We start from the raw sequence: 19,493 nt of genomic DNA, 5'->3' as shown, positions 1-19,493 counted from the left end.
AAAAGGGTCTTGCTAAGTTGCCGAATGCTTTGCTAAGTTACTGAGGCTGGCCTCAAACCTGCGATCCTCCTGTCTCAGACTCTCAAGTGGTGAGATTTGCAGGCATGTGCCACCATGCTTGGCTGGCAGCAGGTTCTTATCTCAACCGCAGGCTCAAGTCATGATCTGTCTGCAGCTCTGTCAGCTCAGCCCAGTGGATCCTTCATACGGTCATCTGGAAGCCAAAGTTCCCCCGTGGCCTGCAGACCGGAGAGTTTCACTACTGGTGATGCTTCCTCTGCCCGTCTGCGGCGGCCCAGGGCAGCTCCACGTTGCACTAAGCCATTCGGCTTCTCGCTCTCCGTTAGCTGAGCTACACGGAACCCCTTCCTAGTTTGTCCTTCTTTGAGCACTCATGAAAAACGAAAAAGTGCAGCTAATATCATCCTCAGTCAGGGCTAAACACTCCCACCACCATCGGGAACAAAGCAAGATGACCTTCACACTTAATATTGTACTGGAGTTTCTAGCCAGGGCAGTCAAGCAAGGAACGAAATAAAAGGCCTGATCTTAGCAAATTGCCTAGCCGGGCGTGGTGGGCACGCTTGTAATCCCAGCATTCGGGAGGATCGGTTCGCGGACAGCCTCAGCTACTTAGTGAGGCCCTCTGCAACTCAGTGAGACCCCGTTTCAAAATAAAGAATAAAAAATTGGGCAGGGGGTGTAGCTCAAAGGTCAAATGCCTCCATCAAAAAAAAAAAAAAGAAAGAAAGAAAGGAAGCAAATGCAAATTGCCTTTATTTCAGACGACATGATCATCTACCTAGGTAGAAAATCCTGGGGCTGGGCATGGTGGTGCATGCTTGTAATCCCAGTACTTGGGAGGCTGGGACAGGAAGATCACAGGTTCAAAGCCAGCCTTATCAACTGAATGAGACCTTGTTTCAAAATAAAATCAAGCTGAGGATGTAGCTCAGGTAAAAAATGCCCTTGGGTTCAATCCCAGTGCCACCACCTCCACAACAACAAAGGAAAAAAGAGAAAGAGAGGAAGGAAGGAAGGAAGGAAGGAAGGAAGGAAGGAAGGAAGGAAGGGTGTGGTGGCACCAGTTAGTAATCCCAGTACTTGGAAGGCTGAGACAGGAGGATCACAGGTTCATGGCCAGCCTCAGTTACTTAGGCCCTCTGCAACTTAGTGAGACCCTGTTTCTAAATAAATAAGTAAATAAATAAATAAACAAATAAATGACTGGGGGTACAGCTGAGAGGTAGAAGGCCCTGGGTTCAATCCCTAGTACTGAAAAAATTGTGATGTAGTTCAGAGGTAGAGTTTCCCTGGTTTCAATCCCCCAGCACTGCCAAGAAAACCACAAAACCCTCATATGTATATATATATGAAGTGTTACATATATGAAGTTCATATGTATATATGAACTACTTATGGATAAGCCTGGCAAAAGATATCAAAGATTTATATAGTGGATGCCGGCCATGGTGGTGTATGCCTGTAATTCCTATACTTGGAAGGCTGAGACAGGAAGATCGCAGGTTCGAGGACAGCCTCAGCAAGTAGTGAGACTTCTCAACCTAGTGAGACCCTGTTTCCAAATAAGTCATAAAATCAGGCTGGGGGTATAGCTCAAAGGTAGAATACCTCTGAGTTCACCCCCCTGCACCACAAAAAATAATTAAAAAAAAAGATTTGTACAGTGGACATTGTAAAACTGTGGAGAGAAATTGAAGAAGACCTAAATGAAAGAACTGTAAACCAGGCGTGGTGGCGCACGCTCATAATCCCAGCATTCGGGAGGCTGAGACCGGAGGATCACAGTTCGCGGCCAGCCTCAGCTACTTAGTGAGGCCCTCTGCAACTCAGTGAGACCCTGTTTCAAAATAAAGAATAAAAAATAGGTCGGGGGTGTAGCTCGGAGGTAGAATGCCCCTGGGTTCCATCCCTAGTACTGCAAAAAAAGAAGGAGGAGGAGAAGGAGAAATAATAAATAAGTAAATTGTGGCACTGCTTGGTCATTCACAGATGCCAGCAGGGCAGTAAAATACTTTGGCGTCCCGACGGCGGCTCCTGGAGAGTCCGCCACGGCCACGACCTGCTTTGCTCGTGCTGTTGCGCTGTAGGCAAATGTCCTTTTCACAACCTGTTTAGGGTCACATTTGTGTTTCTGGTTGGCAATTTTTGTGTGTGTGGTACTGGGGGTGGAATCAGAAGTGTTCTACCTCCGAGCTACACCCCCAGCTTTATTTTTTATTCTTTATTTCAAAACAGGGTCTCACTGAGTTACAGAGGGCCTCACTATGTAGCTGATGCTGGCCACAAACCGCCATCCTCCTGTCTCAGCCTCCCGAATGCTGGGATTACACGCGTGCGCCACCACGCCCGGCCTGGCTGGTGGTTTTAAAGTGGTCCAAGCATAGGGGTTTCTTGGTGCTCCTGTGTGCAGGGAAGCTGCAGGAGTCTTACAGAAAAAATGCCCAAGTTAGCGAAGCTTTGCTCACACCCGAGTTACGGCTCTGTCGTCGTGAGCAGAACCGCAATGGCCAGTCTCTCGGGTGCCTCCAAACAGAAACACCGCCAGACCGAGTCACGAACCTGCGGGTTCACTACCCGGGCTGAGGAGCAGGGAGGAGTGGGCTTGGAGGAAACGGCCCCACTCTCCCCGGGAGCGCTGGGCCAGTGTTCGCTAATTCCGTGTTTATGGAGACCCTTCATTTACTTATTTATTTTTATTTTTTGGTGCTGAAGATTGAACCCAGGGGATTCTACAATTGAGCTCCACCCACAGCCCTGTTTTTTTGTTTTTTTGTTTTTTTTTTGGTGGTGGTACTGGGGTTCCTGGAAGCCCTTCTACCTCCGGGCTACACTCCCAGACCTATTTTATATTTTTATTTAGAAACAGGGTCTCCTAAGCCAGCATGCGTGGCTGGTTTAGAACCTGCGCGATCCTCCTGTCTCCGCCTCCCAAGCTCGGGGATTACAAGCGTGTGCCACCACCTCCGGCCTTTTTTTTTTTTTTTTTTTGAAACGGGGTCTCACTGAGTGACAGAGGGTCTTACTATGTTGCTGCTGAGGCTGGTCTCCACTCTGCGATCCTCCTGTCTCAGTCTCCCAAGGACTGGGATTACACGCACGCACCGCCACGCCTGGCTTCCTAGAGACTCTGGGACATATCTCCCACGGATAATGAGAAGCAACTGTACTCAGTTCTTGGGTCAAAAACCTCAATATTGTTAATAGGGCAATTCTTTCCAAATTGATCTGAAGATTCAGTGCTATCTATACTCATAAAAATCTCATCAAGCTTTTTTGTAGAAATTGACAAACTGATTTTAAAGTTCATATGGAAGTGGAAATGACCCTGAAATAGCCCAAAGGGCCGAACTCCAAGGACTAACACTGTCTAATCTTAAGACATTCTGTGAGGTCACATCATCGGAACAGTGCGGCGCTGGCATGAAGATAGACAGAAAGATTAACAGAGCAGAACAGAACGCCCAGGCAGCCCATGGAGCTGGAGGATGACGGGTCCTAGCCAATCCAGAGACAGGAGAGAAGTACAGGGGTGCGCGCGCGCGCGCGCGTGTGTGTGTGTGTGTGTGTGTGTGTGTGTGTGTGTTACTGGGGACTGAACCCAAAATGTTCTACCTCCAAGCTACATTTTCAGCCTATTATAGTATTATTATTACTATTATTATTTGTCTTGAAATAACTAGGGCTGGCCTCAAACCTGTGTTCCTGTCTCAGCCTCCCAAGTGCTGGGATTACAGGCGTGTGCCACCCCACCCAGCTTAGATAAGGGTGCTGGAACAATCAGATAATGATATTTAAAAAAAAAACACCTCTTCAGTCTTTTCCTCATACTGTATGCAAAATTTAAATCGAAATGGACGGTAGGCCTAAATGTAAAACCCCAGATGAGAAAACTTCTGGGCGGAAATGCAGGGCCAGGATCTTTGTGGGGATCTTTGTGGGGGATCTTTGTGGCCTGGAGTAAGGCAAATGTTTTTCAGCATGCTACCAAAAGCTAGATTCATAAAATGAACACGTAAATAAATTGAGCCACATCGAGTAAGACCCAGTTTCAAAGATAAGAATGAAAAATAGGGCTGGGGGTGGAGCTCAGAGATAGAATGCCCCTGGTTTCCATCGCTAGGCCTGCAAAAAAATTTTTTTTAATTAAAAAAATTAAAATTTCTGTACCTCAAGAGACGCTAAGAGAATGAGAAGACAAAAACCGAGATAGGAAATAAAAATCTATACAAAGCATATAGTCAATAAGGAATTTGTAAATAAAAACAATTCCAGGCCAGGCTTGTAATCCCAGCATTCGGGAGGGGGAGACCGGAGGATCTTGGTTCACGAACAGCCTCAGCTACTTAGCGAGGCCCTTGGAGACTCAGTGAGACCCTGTTTCAAAAAATAAAAATACTAGCCGGGCGTGGTGGCGCACGCTTGTAATCCCAGCATTCGGGAGGCTGAAACCTGGAGGATCACGGTTCGCGGACAGCCTCAGCTACTTAGGCCCTCTGCAACTCAGTGAGACCTGGTTTCAAAATAAAGAATAAAAAATAGGGCAGGGGGTGTAACTCGGAGGTCAAATGCCCCTGGGTTCCATCCCCAGACCCGCAAAAAAAAATAAAAATAAAAATAAAAATACTAAAAAATAGGGCTGGGGGTGGAGCTTGGAGGTAGAATGCCCCTGGGTTCCATCTCCAGTACCACAAAAATAATTAAGTAAAAATAACCCGCCCCACAACAGGCAAAAGATTGAGCAGACATGTTACCAGAAAATATAAAGAGACGGTATACAGCACATTATAATAAAAAAGATCATTTTTCTTTTTTCTTTTTGTTTCTTTCTTTCTTTCTTTCTTTTTTTTTTTTTTTTTTTTTGGTGGTGGCACTGGTACTGGAGATAGAACCCAGGGGTCTTCTACCTCCAGGCTACACTCCCAGACCTATTTTATACTTTTTATTTGGAAACAGGGTCTCTTAAGCCAGCCGAGACTGGCTTCGAACCTGCGCGATCCTCCTGTCTCAGCTTCCCAAGTGCGGGGATTACAAGTGTGTGCCACTATGCCTGGCAAAAAAAAAAGATCATTTTTCATTTAAGAAAATTAAATTTAAAATTTTTCAAATTAAACATTAAAACCCAAGATATACTACTACATACCTAAAAGAATAGCCAAAAACCACTGGCTGTACCAAAGCTGGAGGGATGTGGAGAACGTGTGTGTATTGGAGATTGAACCCAAGGGCATTTTACCTCTGGGCTACACCCCCAGTTCTTTTTAGTTTTCATTTTCTTTCTTTCTTTCTTTCTTTCTTTCTTTCTTTCTTTCTTCCTTCTTTCTTTCTTTTTTTCTTTCCCAGACCTATTTTTTATTCTTTATTTGGAAAGAGAGTCTCACTGAGTTGCAAAGGGCCTCACTAAATAGCTAAGGTTGTCTGCAAACTGCGAGCTGCAAACCACGATCCTCCCGTCTCAGCCTCCCAAGCACTGGATTACAGGCGGGGTCACCTCATCCAGCTTAGTTTTCGTTTTGAAACAGGCTCTCACTAGTTCACTGAGTCTCCTTAAGTTGCTCCGGTTGGTCTTGAACCTGCGATCCTCCTGACTCAGCCTCCCAAGTACTGGCATGACAGGTGTGCGCCACCACGCCTGACGAACTGGAACTCATACCCTGCTGGCAGGAATGAGAACTGGTGTTACCACATTGTCCATTCCTTTTCTCTCTCTCTCTCTCTCTCTCTCTCTCTCTCTCTCTCTCTCTCTCTCTCGTACTGAGGATCCAGTCCAGGGCGTCTACCACTGAGCTACATCCCCAGCCCTTTTTATTTTGAGGCCGAGTCTCGCCGAGTTGCCAAGCTGGTCTTGAACTTGCCGTCCTCCTGCCTCAGTCTCCAGGGTGGCACAGACCACCGCCCCTGGCTCAGTTCATCCGTTTCTCAAAAGTTAACCCAGCCATTCCATGTCTAGGCGTTTACTCAGGAGAACAGGAAACCCGTGTCCACCCAAGACTTACAAAACTGTTCACAGCCACATTCTTTGCAGGACCCCCAAACTGGAAAGGACCCAAATGTCCATCAGTAAATTAACACATGGGTCAACACGTTGTGGTATATCCAGTCAATGGGATGCCACCCGGAAAAAACCACCACCAACAAAAAACCCCAAAACTATTGATACACACAGTAACATGGAATCTTCTCGAAGTAATCATGCTGAGTGCAAAGAACTAGACTGATGGAAGTACTGACTTGTATGGTTCTATTTCTTTAAAACTCTAGAAAGTGCCAGCGAATCCACAGTAACTGCAAAGTGGATCTGTGGCTGCTCGAGGGCAGAGTGGCTGGAGGATTCCAGGGAGGCGTTAGGCTTTGGGGGTGATGGGTATGTTTCCTGTTTTAAATACAGGATGGCTTCATGGGTATATACAAGTGTCAAAACTTACTAAGATAAATCCCTCAAATATGTGCAATCCCAGTTCTTGGCAGTCTGAGACAGGAAGATGACAGGTTTGAGGCCAGCCCCAGCAATTTAGTGAGACCTTGTTTCAAAATTAAAAAATAAAAGCCGATGTGGTGGTGCACGCTTGTAATCCTAGTACTTGGGAGACTGAGACAGGAGGATGACAGGTTTGAGGGCAGCCTCAGCAAGTAGTGAGACTGTTGGCAACCTAGTGTGAGACCTTGTTTCAAAATTAAAAATAAGAATGGCTGGGGACGTAGCTCAGAGGTAGAATGCCCCTAGGTTCGATCTCCAGTATCACACACACATATACACACACACAAACACAAACAAAACACAGTGATATGGCCGGGCGTGGTGGCGCACGCTTGTAATCCCCGCTCTTGGGAGGCGGAGACAGGAGGATCACGCAGGTTCGAAGCCAGCTGCACTGGCTTAGGAGACCCTGTTTCCAAATAAAAATAATATAAAAAATAGGTGTCTGGGAGTATAGCCCGGATGTAGAAGGGTTTCCAGGAACCCCAGTATCACCAAAAACAAAACAAAACAAACAAACAAAAACACAGTGATAACGTATTTTTAACTCATTGACTATTACTAATTTTAAAATTTCTAAATATGCGGTAATATTACAAAAAGCAGGGAGGAGGAAGACGGAGATACTTTATGGAGGGAGGTAGGAAGAATGGCGGGGTTAGGCATAGCTCTGTTTTGCAGTCATCAGTGCAACTACTGATCCTGGCGAGGTATCGGCAGCTGCTAAAAGCGCTGTGATAATTTGCCCGGGAACAGGATATTCACACGGCTCCGATGTCACAACCCATCACCGAGAAGAACTGTAATTGACAAAAGGAATCCGCTTCATAATGGAAGCACTTTAATCCGATGACCACATCGGGTGCCACCCAGGGGAGGCCGTTGGCTGGGCGCCCCTTACATAAGGCCGGGAGGGCTCGCCCTCACCGCCGCGGCGCTGCGGCCCGAAACTGAGCCAGAACCGAATCACGAGGAGGCGATTAGGTACGCCCAGATTGAGAGGCATTCTACAAGACATCTGCGCTGACTCTGAAAAATGTCAGCGTCAGGAGACAAAACAAAACAAACCAGGTGGAAGGAAGGTCCAGTGGCGCCCGGCCTTTCTGGATCGGACACTGAAGGGCCATTCTTGACAGCCGGATGCAGGGTCTAATCCTTGATGGAGACTCAATGGGAAACAGCAGTATAGCCCGCGTTTTTCCAAGACATTAGAATCTGGGCTGTATGATAATGGTGTTGTAACAATAGTAAACATTTTGATTTTTTTTTTTTTTTTTTTTGGTGGTACTAGGGATGGAACCCAGGAGCGTTCCACCTCTGAGCTCCACCCCCAGCCCTTTTTATTTATTGCTTTGAAACAGGGTTTTGCTGGGTTGTTTAGAGTCTCGCTACATTGTGGAGGTTGTCCTCAAACCTGTGATCCTCCCGGCTCAGCCTCCCAACTACTGGGATTACATGTGGATACTACCGTATCAAGCTATTTTGATGATTTTTATAGTTGAGGTTTTATGTCATATAAGAGGATGCCCATTATTTGGATGGATACACACTGTATTTTGGGATGAAGTGTTATGATATACACATATACATATATATTTGTATACACACATGCCCAATACACCTAAATATCCATCATCCGCGTGCGTGTGTGTGTGTGTGTGTGTGTGTGTGTGTGTGTGACTAGAGATTGAACCCAGGGGCATTCTACCTACGAGCTACATCCCCAGCCCTTTTTATTTTTTATTATTTGGAAACAGACTCTCATGAATTTGCTGGCAGCCTCACTAAATTGCCGAGGCTGGCTTCAAGCCTGCAATCCTCCCATCTCAGCCTCCCGAGTCCTATGACTACAAGCCACAATGCCGGGCTTATCTATCATCTGCTGAAAGGGAGAAGGAAAGAAGGGATTATAAACGTGGCAGAGTGCTAACAAATGGGAGGACCACCGAAAGGTCTTTATTGTTTGATTCTTTTAACTTCTCTGTCACTATACAAATATTCAAATGAGCTGAGCATGCTGGTACACATCTGTTACGACAGTACTTGGGAGGCGGAAACAGGAGAATCGCAGGTTCCAGGCCAGCCTCAGCAACATAGTGAGACCCTCGGCAACCTAGCAGAGAACTTGTTTCAAAATAAAAATACAAAGGGTTGGGGGTATAGCTCAGAGGTAGAATGTGCCTGAGTTCAATCCCTAGTACCACAAAAATAAAGAAAAAAAAAAGGAAGAAGGAGAAGAAAGAAGAGGAGGAGGGAGAAAAAAAGAAAACATTCAAATGAGCCGAGTGTGGTGGTGCACACTTGTAATCCCAGTACTTGGGAGACCGAGACAGGAGGATCGCAGGTTCTTTCAAACCCAGCCTTGACTACTTAGTGAGGCCTTCCACAACTTAGGCCCTGTTTCAAAATAAAGAATAATAGGTGTAGGGGTGTCGCTCAGAGGCAGAATGCCCTGGGTTCAATCCTCAGTACCACAAGACGAGAAAGAAAAAGAAAGGAAGAAGGAAGGAAGGAAGGAAGGAAGGAAGGAAGGAAGGAAGGAAGGAATTGAAACTATTCAAAAGAGCCGGATGGGGACAGGAAGCAGAGGCTGGCCCAGAGCTCAGGGCTCCTGTCTGCACCCTCCGCGGCAGGTGGGCCCTGAGTAGGCTCTGAGTGGAGGCCAGGGGAGAGCAGGGGAGGGGAGTGGGAGCGGGCAGGCTGCAGGAGCCCCGCTCCCTGCCCCGGCCTCAGGACAAGCCGCCCCAGCTCTGCTCCAAATGAGACACACAGCCCCACACAGCGCGTGTGCAGGGCTGCACCAGCCCATCTGCTAGCTGAATGCACCGTGGCCCTCTCAGCGAGGGCCACGGCGAGGCCCTTGTCCACTGGCCCCTCTGCCCCTCACTCGCACAGCCTGGCCCCATGGTGGTCATTGGAGGCCACACTCTACACTGGGGGCTTTTATTTTATTATTTTTGCGGTACTTGGGATTGAACCCAGGAGCATTTTCTTTTCTTTTCTTTTCTTTTTTGGTGGTACTGGAGGTGGAACCCAGAGGCTTCCTACCTCTGGGCTATACTCCCAGCCCTATTTTATATTTTATTTGGAAACAGGGTCTCACTAGGTTGCTGAGGCTGGCTTCAAACCTGTGCGATCCTCCTGTCTCAGCCTCCCAAGCGTGGGGATTACAAGCGTGCACCGCCACGCCCAGCTTAACCCAGGAGCATTTTCTACCTCTGAGCTACACCCCCCAGCCCTAGTTTATTCTTTTTTTTTTTTTTTTTCAGTACTGGGATGGAACTCAGGGGCATTCTACTGCCAAGTGACACCCCCAGCCCTATTTTTTAATCTTTGTTTTGAAACAGGGTCTCACTGAGTTACAAAGGGCCTCACTAAGTAGCTGAGGCTGGCCGCGAATCCAGGTCCTCCTGTCTCAGCCTCCCAAGTACTGAGATTCCAAGCAGCGCCGCCTCACCCGGCACCTGGGGCTCCCATACTTGTTCTGAAATGCTCCCGGGCCTTTCCCGGTGGCCCTGTCAGGCTGGCCCCCGGAGCCCCCGCCGTGTGTCACGCGTCTGGCCTGCCCCCCCAAACGCCAGCCCCACCCTCGCCCTTTCTGTCTGTCCTGCTCTCTAAGGTCCGAGCACCCACCCCCTGCAGGGGCTCAGCAAGGCGACGCCACGGCCAGGTGCCTGCTTCCCTGACAGTGACGTGTGTGGGCACGTGTGAGCCCGGCGTGTGTGTGAGCACGTGTGCATGCTGGGCAGGCCATGCTCGGCATCTGGGTCACCCTCTGGAGACTCGTTTCCGGGGCTGTGGGCAGAGCTCTGGGAGGCGGGTGGATGCCCTCCGCCCCATCAACACGTTACATAACCTGCGCCGGGGCGGAGGGCGGCCTCTCTTCTGTGTTTGCCCAGGGACACGTCCCCAGGCTGCCAACCTTCAGCTCTGTGCTCCCTAATTGTCCTGACAGCCCCCCCCCCTGCTCTCCCAGCCCGGCCCGCTGGCTCTGAAAGGAGCCCGCACGGATGGGCGCTGGGGCTGGAAGCTCGGGGCTGGGAGCTCAGGCCTGGCACGGCTCCGCCCTTGCGGGCATCGGCAACCCCGGGAGGCCAAGCTCCACCGTCCACCCGCCTGCACGTCTGCGGCTTCCGCTGCTCCTTTAGGGTGCCGCATGCGCCTCTCAACCCAGGCAGCCTTGACGGGCGTCACCCAGCGCCTTGGGCCTCCTTTGCCCCCGAGTGACCTGGAGGCATCCTCCGTCAACCAGGGCATTGCTGACCTCACAGAGCCCGGGGAAGTAAAGGACATCAGGAGTCTGGCTCCGTTCCGTGTCAGCAAGTGAGAGCTGTGGAGGGGCCCCTCCGAGCCACACCAGGCCAAGCTGGGGTCCGCCCTTTGCAAACCCCTCGAGCCCTGTGCAGGGAGACAATTATGTAACTAGACAACGTCAGACAGCAGGCTCTTTGAAGACAGAGTGAGGGGGCCTCTGAGCAGGGCCAACTAAAGTGGGGGTGCGCTCAGCAGAAGCTCAAGGGCACCTCGTGGACGCGGGGAGGGGCCTGAGGCCAGGCACTGCAGCAGCGGAGGCGGGAGGGGACCCAGCAGGTGGGAGGGGACCCAGTGTGCAGCCTTGAAGGCCACCAGGGCCCCCAAGTGGTCAGAGGAGATGGGGAGGGCTTGAGCAGATTGACAAGACCCGCTCCCGTTTTCGAAGGTCCTCTCCACTACTTGGTTAGTTGGAGAAGTGGGGAGGTGGGTGGGTGCCACAGTGAGCCAGGGAGGGGCTCTGGCTCTTGGGCCAGGCTGGTGGGGGCGATGAAGCAAGAAGTGGGCAGAGGCCAGAGAGAGCGCCGGAGCACAGCCACTGGACAGGCTGGCGGGTCAGCAATTGTAGGGCTGGGGCTGGGCGTCAGGGTCTTGTATCCTAACACCTTTCCTGGCTCTTCCCATATCTGCTGGACACATCTCTTACCAATCACAGCATCCCCAAGGTTGCACATGGTCATACTCGTATTAAACATGGAGGCTCAGTGAGCGGGGACGGGGTGAGCCAGGGCCGTGGGCTCAGCCTGGGCTCGTCACCATCACTGCCTTCACTAAGGGGGTGGCTCTCCTCGTCCTGCCTCCTGCCAGCGAGGCTGGACTGGGGCCCGGGCCTGGGCACCAGGGAGACAGTGCAGGGTGTAGGGACCCAGACCTCTCACTGGGACACAGGGAAAAAGCTCGCAGACCAAAGAGCAAGGGCAGGCTGGCACGGAATCATCAGAACTCAGGGGTTCTTTTCATACTGATTTACTGATTTGGGGTACCAAGTCATGTTCCCTACCTGTAGGGATCCAGCACCTGGTAAATAAGCAAATAAAGGCTGTAGAATTGTGTCTCCCTCGTTTCCTTTCTATTTTATCATGTTTGTGTGCGTGTGTGTACTGTCTGTTGCCCTTGCATGCATGCTTGCGTCTGTCCGTTGTTTACCTGGCACCAAATTGGCTTAGATAAATGACCGCTCCAACAGTGACAGCACAGAAACCCAGAGCCTGGCAGCTCACAGCACTTAGGTGAACCTCTTAAAAACAAGTTAGCTTATGCCGGGCATGGTGGGCACGCTTGTCATCCCAGCATTCGGGAGGCTGAGACGGGAGGATCATGGTTCGTGGCCAGCTCAGCTACTTAGTGAGGCCCTTTGCAACGTAGTGAGACCCTGTTTCAAAATAAAAGATAAAAAAAATAGGACTGGGGGTGTTGCTCGGAGGTAGAATGCCCCTGGTTTCCATCCCCAGTATGTATGTCAAAGAAGAAAGAAGAAAGAGTATGTCAAGAAGAAAGAAAGAAAGAAGGAAAGAAAGAAAGAAAGAAAGAAAGAAAGAAAGAAAGAAAGAAAGAAGGGAGGGAGGGAGGGAGGGAGGGAGGGAGGGAGGGAGGGAGGGAAGGAAGGAGGGAGGGAGGGAGGGAAACCGGGGCAGGGGCTGTTGAATCACTAGTTTCGCACAGTGAGGCGGACGAGCGAGCCGTGCCGGAAGCGCTCCCTCCGTCTCTCTTCTTGCCACTGCACGGGTATTTGGGGTGCGGGAGATCAGGAAGCTCGGGGAGGGGAGACCCCATCCGAGCTTCTCTCACACCTCTGGATGATAAAAAAGCAGTTCATTACTGAGCCGGCCACTGCGTCCCGCCACCTGCCACGCCGATAGCCAAGGTAATTGGGGGCCTCTGCCTAGCCTCTTGGTTCCTGCAAAGAATTCTCAGGTAGAGCTTAGCCAGGAACACTGAATTCTACTTAGACTGTAAAATGCATCTGTGGAGTGTTTCCTCTGAAGTGTGACTAGGTAATTGATTTTTTTAAAGAAGGCAGCCTTTCCGGGCTCCAGAAAATTCTTCCAGGCCCCTCTCTTATTTTTCTGTGCATAAAGGCAATTATCCCAGGTCAGCAATCCACGCAGGAAATGGGACGCGCTAATTTTGCACAACAAATGTTTCACTGTTGTGTTTTCCTTTTTGCAAGAGAGATTATTGAATCAGCTTGTTTTATATCAGAGAGAGAAAAACTGGGCCCTGCTGTCGACATGGTGAGCACTGAGGTTAGGATTGTGCAGGGTTTGGAGAATCCATCCTCTGCCTCTGCCTCCCAGCGTGCCGCTCAGAGAACCTCCCTCCTTCCCGTGCCTCAGTTCCCTCATCTGTGGTGCTGATGATCATAGCACCCAGCTCTCAGAATCCCCGCTGGCGGAGCGTGGTAGAGATGGCTGGACACGGTTCTCCTCCGTCTTCCCTTCCCGACTCTGGTCCCAGCCACACGACTTGCTTTGGCCAGTGGCGACGTGATAAACATCTTACAAGCAGAGGCTTGGGAAGCTCTTTTTTTCTTAGGGACTCTGAGACTGCCTTGAAGGAGCTGATCGAGCCTGCGTTAGGATGAGAGGCCACGAGGAGGCGCCTTTCCAGTTATTGCCGGACAGATGAGTGAGGACATCTTGGCCTAGCTGGTTCCCGGAGAGCTGGGCGAGAACAGAAGAATTTTCTGGCAGAACCCAGAATTGTTGGACATGCTTGTCATCTCGACCCAATAAGGTTTGGGGTGTTTTGTTCCACAGCAGTAGCTCACTGATACATCCCCTCTTATTCTTGAATCTATTAGATTCTTGGATACTTGGGTAAAGAGAGAATTTATTTGGAGATTATTGGAATCCTGGAAGTGAGGCAAAGGCTTGGAATCGGGCAGGAACCAGAACTGTAGCCAGCAGATTGCCAGGGCCCCACCTAGGGACTAAGCACCTCCACCAACTCTTCATTCGTCACTCCACTCAGGCCAGACAGGGTCGCCCATTCGGCCTTGGTCATATGGGTACCTTGAGCATCAAGCCCCAGCCCAGGAAAGGACACCCGCAGGCCCCCACGGAGTGTTAAGGCTCCGGAGCCCATGCCAGTCCAAACCCCACTTTGCTGTTTACTAGCAAGTTTTCTCCTGGGCCTCGCTTCTCTGGGTCCGTGCACTTGTGATCTGGGTCTACCGTGAAGGTGAAATGAACCGATATAGCTGGGCATGGCGGCACACGCTTGTAATCTCAACATTCGAAGGCTGAGACAGGAGGATCATGGTTGGAGGCCAGCCTCAGCTACTTAATGAGGCCCTTTGCAACTCAGTGAGACCCTGGTTCAAAATAAAGATTAAAAGATAGGGCTGAGGGTGTAGCTCGGAGGTAGAATGCCCCTGGGTTCCATCCCCAGTATCACACACACACACACACACACACACACACACACACACACACACACAAAATGAAGCAGTGTGCATGCAGCACAGGAAACGGATCCTCGCACTCAGAAATTGCTCGGTAAATGCTGGTCGGATTGCCATTGCTGTCATCATCATCATCATTAGGTTCTAACGCAAAGGGAAGGGAAACTGTAGATTTAAATTAGAGAATTTGTCAATACACAGAATTTCTTCAAAAGGATATCAGGGTGCTGCTCGGAAGGGGAGGATGGATGCTCGGTGACTAAAAAGAAGAAACATCCCCGGGGGCCGAGCAGTGTTATCTCCGTCCTCTGGTCCCCACACTGCTGTGTGCCCAACACTGTGTGCGGGGGGGCACTGGCAACAGGACGGACCTGGTCCCTGCACCCTCGAAACTAGGCTTCTAGTGGGGAGCTGGCAGTGAAGAGTGAGCTGAGCCTCAAGCCCAGTTCTAAGGGCCAAGATGAACGGAACTGTGGGGTCAAAGAAAGTTCCCGTGGTGCTGGTTTCAAGGAGCAGGCTTTTTTTTTTTTTTTTTTTTTTTTTTTTGGTGGTACTGGGGTTCCTGGAAGCCCTTCTACCTCCGGGCTACACTCCCAGACCTATTTTATACTTTTTTATTTGGAAACAGGGTCTCTTAAGCCAGAGCGAGGCTGGCTCCGAACCTGCGTGATCCTGCGTGCGCCACCGCGCCCAGCCCCAAGGAGCAGTTTTGACCTCGCCTGCTGCTGCGAAATCTCCATCCAGGAGCTGGGCCCTGCGGTTGCTGCTTATGCTACCCCTGCCCCCACCGCAGGGAAAAGGGGAGCGGGGGGGGGGGGGCGAGTGTGCATGCACCGTGTCAGGAGCCCGCGCACCTGGACAAGTCCCCCCCTCCCCCGGGAGCCCGTCTGATAGAATCAGACTGATTCCATCACTGATGGAATCGGCAGGCTGGTTGGATCAGCAACTCCCCCGACATTTTAGCCTTTCCCCACCGGGAAGCCCAGTATCTCTTTCTCTGAGACACCTCTGTAGACATCCCGGGCTCCACGGAGGCCCGCCTGCAAACTACGGAAGGGATGCTACTCTTGGACTAGACAGAGGAGGCTGCATTCACCCTGCCCCTGCTTGCCCTATGGCCTTGGGTCAGTCCCTGACCTCTGAGCCAGGATGGGATGGTAGCTCAGAACCTAGAGCGCATGCCCCACCTGGAGCTTGCTGGGTCTGGGGGAGCCCCTCCCTTTTTCTTTATTTCAAACCCAAAGACAGATTGGGCCTCCTCCCTCCAGCCGCTCCTGGGTGGGCTTCTCAGGGCCCAGGCAGCTCAGGAAGTCCCCAGGCACAAGATGCCCCTCCTCCCACCAGGCTGAACCCAGGCAAGAAATCTAGGTGGCCCTGGCAGCCCCCCACATTCCAGAAATAGCAGGCCAGTTGGTGGGCGGCTGACCTTGGAGCCCAGGGCCTCAGCCCAGGCGGTTGCCTAGCAACTGCCACCACCACATTCGGTGGGGTGGGTGGCCCAGGAACCCGTGGTGGCCCACACCACCAGCCCACACCTGCCTGGGGGCTGGAGAGCCCTGCAGAGGGTCCTCTCAGGGAATTTGTCTGTGGCCTTTGCCACCTCCAGCCTTCTAGTACCGACCACAAGAGCCAGCTAGAAGTGAGTAGAATCTTTAATCCTGACCCCAACTCCGCAGATGGGGCTCATTGTCCTACACAAGAAGAGAAGCTGAGACCCACTGCAGAGAAGTCTCTTGCCCAGGATCAAGCGGCGGTCAGAGCAGAGCCCCTCAACTGGCTTGAGAGGGCAGGATGGGGGTCAGAGGTCGGAGGTGGGGTTCAGAGTGGCAATGGTGGGAGAGAAGGCAGCCGAGGAGAAGGCGAGGAGACTGGCCTGACAGCCTCCAAGCCCCGGTGATGTGAGGTCCGGGAGGTCTGTCTGGAGTGGTCCTTAGGAGCGGTGGGTGGGCCCTGGGCCTGGCCCCGCTCGGATCACCCAGCGAGGGGCCCCGAGCCTCTGGATGCACGCCCTGCTCCTCAGACACAGAAAGAACTTCATCCTGGACCCCCAGAGTGCTTCAGAGTGCCCGACGGAGCCCCAGACAGACATTCCGCAGGCCTCGGCCCAGCCCGCACACCTGGCCTGCGTCTATGGCGCCCTTCACTGATGAGGGCCTGTGTGGGCAGCCGAGGATGTTTATCCTTATTTATCCTTATCTTTTTCCCACCCTTGAGAACACGGACACTCAGAGAGGTTGATGCACTCGGTCAGGTTCACACAGCCCTCAGGGCAGGGCTGAGGTTCAAGGTTACCTCCTGTCCCATAACAAACCACCCACGTGTGACTCCACACCCCTGTGCTTATCATAGGGGAAAGTACCGCCTGGGCCTGGGCGGCCAGGTAGATACAGCTCATCTCCGCTGCCACTGGTGCCGGGGATCTCCCAAAACTCTTTGCTCACCCAAGCTTTGGCAGGAGGAACTGGCTGCCAGCTGAGTTCCGCGGAATGGCTGACCTGCCACGGGGTCTGGGCTTCCCCACTAGATGACGCCTGGGTTCCAGGAGCAAAGGCACAGCATTGTGGGGCGGAGGGGGGCGGGGCGGCCTGGAACCGGAGGCCCCCGGTGGAGGATGCTACGCGGTGTTCTGTTCCTGGACCACGCAGGCCGGGGGCAAGCATCTGTCTCCATAAGAGGAGCCTCCCTCAGAGGCTTGAGATGGCCAGATAGGCCAGGGAGCCAAGCCAGAGAGGCCCCAGGGGGAAACAGGCCTTGAAAATGCCACCGTGCCCCGACACAGCTGTCACCGTAGAAGGCTAGCCTGTCCAGGCCAAGAACCAAGAGCTGCCGAGGCGGCCGTCACGCCCATGGACATCCCCCACAGTGTACGGCCGCCCTCCTCAACTCCTCCAGCTTGGGCGCAGCACACCAGCACTCTCCTGGCCTCCTGCAGCAGCCTCCTGCGCTGGCCCCCTGCGGAGACACTCCATCCAGCAGCCAGACGTGCTCTCAAAGTGTAAATCAGACCCACATCAGTTGGCTGTGTAAAATTACCATCTGAGATGGCCAGGCGTGGTCACCTGTAATCCCAGTACTTGCGGAGGCTAAGACAGGAGGATCACAGGGTTGCGGCCAGCTTCGGCTACTTAGTGAGGTCCTCTGCAACTTACTGAGACCTTGTTTCAAAAAAAAGAATAAAAAATAGGGCTGGGAGCTGGGCATGGTGGTACATGCTTGTAATCCCAGCACTTGGGAGGCTGAGACAGGAGGATCGCATAGGTTCAAAGCCAGCCTCAGCTACTGAGTGAGGCTCTCAGCAACTTAGTGAGACCCTGTTTCCAAATAAAGTATAAAATAGGTCTGGGAATGTAGCCCAGAGATAGAAAAACCCCTGGGGTTCACCCCCAGTACCACACACACACACACACACACACACACACACACACAAATAGGGCTGGGGATGTAGCTTAGAGGTAGAATGCCCTGGGTTCAATCCCCAGTACTAAATAAATGAATAATAAGTAAATAAAACATCTGAGAACAGGATGAAGTGGTGTATATCTACAAAGCCAGATACTTGGGAGCCTGGGGCAGGAGGTTTGTGGTTTCAAGGCCAGCCTGGCAACCTAGCTAGACCCATTCTCAAAAATTAAAAGCACAAGCTGGGCCTGATGGCGCACACCTATAATCCAGTGCTCTTGGGCCCGAGACAGGAAGGTCACAAGTCTAAAGCCGCACCTAGCAATGTAGCACAACCCTCAGCAACTTAGAGACCCTGTTTCAAAATTTAAAAATAATTTTTAATAAAGTGCTAGGGTGTAGCTCAGAGGTAGAATGTCCCTGGGTTCATCAATCCCCAGTACAAAACCAAACAACCACCTCAAAAAAAAAAAAAAAAAAAAAATCTGAGGGCTTTCTGTCTTTAGAATTAAGTTCAGACTCAAACTCCCTTGGGCTCCCTCTGCCTGGATGGGGCTCTCCATCTTGGCTGGCCGCTCCCTCCTGGTCCTGGTCTCAGCGGCGATGCTACCTCTTTGGGGAGGGGCTCTGACCACCTGGCCTAAGTCAGTCCCCGCCCCTAGCTGAGATATTTATACCCCTGGGACATCGCCTTATCACCTTATCGGCTGGCTTCCCCTCTGTCTCCGCGCTGTGCAGCCCGGGTCTCGGGAGGGCAGGGGCCACCTATGTGGGCCCACTGTTGTGATGGACACATCCGGGCAGCACTTGGTACAGAGCGGACGCTTACACTGAGGGAGTGTGTGAACACACCCATAGACACTCGCCTGGGCGCACTCACACGTGTGCACTCTCACACGCTCAGACGCATCCACGCCTGGTTTGTTCCAACACTCCCGGAGCCTGTAACCAGGAATGCTGCCGCCCCCTCCTGGAAGGATCGGGGAAGTGCAGCTGTGCTCGAAACCCCTGACACTAACCTCAGGCTGACCCTGCACACCTTGGCAGCCACCCGGCCAGTTCCCGCCCCTGTCTCCTTCCTCGTGGGTCTCCCCCTCATCCCGAGCCTTCTATCCCTGCCCTGGTGTTTAGCCTAAGACCCAGACCTCAGGATGCTCTAGTCAGGCTGGAGAAGGAGAGAGGGAAGGAGAGACAGGAACGATAGGATTTAAAGCCGGGCGTGGTGGCACACGCCTGCAATCCCAGCATTCGGGAGGCTGAGACAGGAGGATCGTGCAGGTTCAAAGCCAGCCTCAGCTACTTAGTGAGGCCCTTTGCAACTCAGTGAGACCCGGTTTCAAAATAAAGAATACAAAATAGGGCTGGGGGTGTCGCTTGGAGGTAGAATGCCCCTGGGTTTTATCCCCAGACCTTAAAAAAAAAGAAAGAAAGAAAAGAAAAGAAAAGAAACAATATGATTTAGACACATAAAATTGCTCTCCTGTTTAGCTGCCCAGGCCTGTTTCTGGCTGAGAGTCACAGCCTGGCAGTCTGTGTGCCACACTTGTTCACGCACCTGTAGGTTTGGAGTGAGACATGAAAGGCCTTGGATGCCAGGACGAAGCCCCGGGAATTATCCTGCCGCTGAGAGTTTCTGGGCAAGAGAGGGACAGGATCAGAACTCTGCACTGAATGGTTAACCAGACTGCGCACGTCCGTCCGTTCACCCATTCTCTAACAATTAGCACTCTAGACACCCTTTGCCGTGCTCGGGGAATGCAGCAGCGGCCAGACTTTGCCCAGTCTTGGCCTTCGCGGAGAGATGTGGGAGGGAGAGGTTGGCTACTGAGGGGCCTCGGCCCAGCCTGGCGAGGTGAGTCCTCGAGTGATGCGAGGCTC

This window comes from Muscardinus avellanarius (genome assembly GCF_963383645.1).
Source record: "Muscardinus avellanarius genome assembly, chromosome: 19".
In the NCBI taxonomy this organism is placed as follows: Eukaryota; Metazoa; Chordata; class Mammalia; order Rodentia; family Gliridae; genus Muscardinus; species Muscardinus avellanarius.
Note: the sequence above shows the minus strand (reverse complement) of the source record.